The sequence below is a fragment of the Micromys minutus genome, assembly GCF_963924665.1.
Source record: "Micromys minutus genome assembly, chromosome: 1".
Classification (NCBI taxonomy): domain Eukaryota; kingdom Metazoa; phylum Chordata; class Mammalia; order Rodentia; family Muridae; genus Micromys; species Micromys minutus.
In genome coordinates, this window is record NC_137969.1 from 201,114,315 (window position 1) to 201,118,000 (window position 3,686).

Below are 3,686 nucleotides of genomic sequence, written 5' to 3' on the forward strand. Positions count from 1 at the left end.
TCCGTGGCAGTGTGTTCTCATCCAGTCTCCTCCCCACACCCGCCATCGTAGGAGCCTCTAATTCCAGCTAAACCACACAGCGGCTGACAGAGAACCTAAAATAATTGTACTGGCTGCGTTTGTGACATTTTGGCAATTAAAGGATGCTTCTAAAGATGCAGCAGGAGAGCAGACATGAAGAAGTCAGTGGGCATTGCCCCTTCTCACCTTCTACTATGTACATTTGTGGCATCTGATTAGACAAATGGCTGACACATCTACTTAGGGCCAGTGTGGGCAGAGTGTTGGTCAGAATGGCTAGTGAGTTGCTTCTGCATTTCAGCCTGGCCTGCAGTGTCCCTGGGCTCAGTTGGCACCCCTATATTTATGTGGTTTTTGTTTTTGTTTTTTGTTTTGTTTTGCAGAATTAGCATTCAAACTATGTGAAGATATTGCATGAGGTTTGTTAAATGTCTGTGTCCTTGACAACAATACAATTACACTTAACAAGCTAGCCTGTGTATATATATATTATATAGTTAAACACTTATTTTGATGGTAAGGTATACAATACAACATATACTTCATCAATAATAATATTCTTCATCTTACTATTCAAGTCATAACACATGCTTATGTGTATCCTATTGGTTTTAAAATCAAGTATTCATTTGATTATAGGACTTGCTACATGATAATTTAATATTCATATTTTTAGCTCAACTTGATCTTGGCTGTAATGGGGCTGGTGTTTGGCATGTTTGTAGCAATTTTCATTTTAAAGTCAAAACATTTGAAACTAGCTGGGTGTATTGACTCATGCCTGTAACACTTTTCTCAGTGTTCAGAAAGCTGAGGCAAGAGGATTCCCAAATATTGGAGTTCAGTCTGGGGTACAGAGTTCCAGGACAGCCTATTTTACAGAGTGAGACCCTATCTCAAAAAACTAAGTTCAAACCAAACCAGGCCCAAACAAACCATTTAAAAATATTTACTTTGGGTGTTATTAGAGCTTAGTTCTAAACATACTAAAGTAAAGGACTATACTGATTTTTTTTTTTGGTTTTATTAAAGTCACTTTGCAATTAAAGTATTTGTGTGTATGTTTGTGTGTGTGTGTATGTGTGTGTGTGTGTGTGTGTGTGTGTGTGTATGGTATGCTGGCATAAAAACATGTTCAAGTTTTTCTTAATCTGAGTCCTTTTATGGCTCTTGTTGAGGGGACTGTTGGATGACTTGGTTTCCTACTCCTTGGTGGTCATGACATGTGTTATTTCTTTGCCATAAATGTGAGTGGAGCCTATGACTGTACTGTTTAGATGTAGCTAATACCCCAAATCAGTTGGTTTTAAGTCAATCAAAAGATGATCAGGATGGGCTTAATTTTACCGGTAAAAAGACTTAAAGAGAGACACTGCATTCTTCATGAAGTGAAACACACTCTGTCTTTCTGGTTTTGAATAAATAATCTGTCATGAAGTAAGTGACCACATCGAAGCAACACATATTGCAAAGTAATGTGTGTGATGTTTTAGGTGTTAAGGGAGGCTTCCTACAAGAAGCTAGCCTTTTCAGCCCCACAGCTGAAGGTGAGCCTCTTTCTTACCCCACTGCTGTCCCCACCATGAGGCAGCTCTCCCTGCCTGAGTCTTAGCTGTGGAGAAGCAGTTTCCTGAGCCAACCTAATCATGTGTTTGAGCAAAACATAAACCTCTGTGGTTCCACGATTCAGAGTCAGCTGGGAAGAACGTGTTCTCTCCTCTCCTGCGGGTTCAGTTAGTTATCAGTTAGTTGACTCAGATCAAAGGTGGGACCTTGTTGGGCAAAACGAACCACTTTTTTTTTTTTCTTTTAGACCCTTCAACAGAACTCTTTAGCAGCAGTTCTCAATCTGTGGGTCATAACTCCTTTTGGAGGGTGTTGAACAATCTTTCACAATGGTCACCTAAGACCATGTAAACAGATATTTGTATTACCATTCATGACAGCAACACGATTACAGTTTTGAAGTAGCAAGGAAAGTAATTTTATAACGGGGGTCATCACAACATGAAGTGTTAGAGGGTCTCAGAATTAGGAAAGGTTGAGAACCACCACTTTAGAGTCTCTATAGGATGTAGGAAGGTTACTTGGTGGCTACATGTTCCACATGCGCTCAGGAAAGACCTAGCTACATGGTTATTCTGTAGCCAGTCCCTTGTTGAGCATTTACTGTTTGTCTTTAAGGGGTGACCACTGGAGGGCAGACTGTCTAATGCCCTTGATCCAGTGTATAGATCATAGGAGACATTTAATAAATATCTGTGAATAAATATATATCAACATATACTGGAACCTCCAAAATTTTGGTAGTCAGAGTGTAAGAGAAACATGCTTTTCATTATTTCCTTAGCTATTGAACAGGGGACACTGTTAGATGTCAGTATTGCACATATTTATAGTCTTCTGTTTGTGACCCTGAGTACATTAGAAAACATCTTATTTTTCTGTTTGTGTTATAAAGAATTACTCAAACAATTTTCGTGCACATGAAAACCATTTGTTTTACTTATTCTTTAAAAAAATGATATTTCTAGCTTTACTGACCCACATGTTTTAATTTACATTTATGAAACTAGCCTTGTACTTTCTCCTTGTTTCCTAGAAATGGTGTGCTAATAAATTTTACCACATGCCTTGATTTTCACACTCCAATTACAGGCAGCACAAAATGCTATTGTATACTGTTAACCACTCAAATTCAAAACAAAACCAGATGTTTCTATTGTCAGCATGTGAGAAATTCATGAATGTCTTTCTCATTCTCAGTATAATAAAATGCTACAGAGAAAACTTCGCTTATTCAAAGAGAAGTATGTCTTATGTATCTTTTTTTTTTTTTTGCTGATATCAGAATTACATCATCTCTATCTCAAAGAACCAAACATTATCTGTATTAAATCTAGGAGTGCTGTCTTCACAGATCCTTGCATGTTTAAAGGTAGCTGCCAAAATACTCTCAGTGGACAATCTTTACCTCATCCTGGAAGGCCTGTTCAATTCCTTTCAAACGAAATTGCAACCTAGTTAACACTAAGTATCGCTTTAGAAACAGAGTGGAAGGCCCAAGAAGATTAAAAAAGAAAATGTCCCAAAGCGTGACCCATTCTTCTGGCTTAGGTTTTAAAGAGACATGCAAAGAAGAGAAGAGATTTTCATTTCACAGAGTAAAGTGGGTAACTGCTCTCAGGAAACGCTGCAATTTCTCCGGAGAGTAATCCAAAAACGTATTTGGATCATTGTTAGCAAAGTTCACACCAAGTTTCTTCAAAACACAGCTCTGAATCTTTTTTAAAAAAATGACTTCAGACTAAGTGTAATGGCAGAATGAGGAAAATATTTTGATATCAGGAAGTATTTCTCTGGCACTGTCATGTATGGCTGGGTGATCACAGCTCATCATCCCAGAAAGACTCGGATTCTGATGTTTTATTCTTCTTAAAAATCTTCTGCCACAAAATTAATTACAATCCTCTGGAGCATAGGCTGTAGTGGTGAATATCTACACATTAGGTTTTCTCAAAAATTTCTTTTGGAAGTTAGGAGTGGCCTTAAATGGCTGGGGTGGTCTTTCATTTGCTACCTGCCTTCTAAAAAGAAAAATATGGAACATTTCATGAATTTTCATGTCATCTTTGCATAGGGTCCATGCTAATCTTCTCTGCATT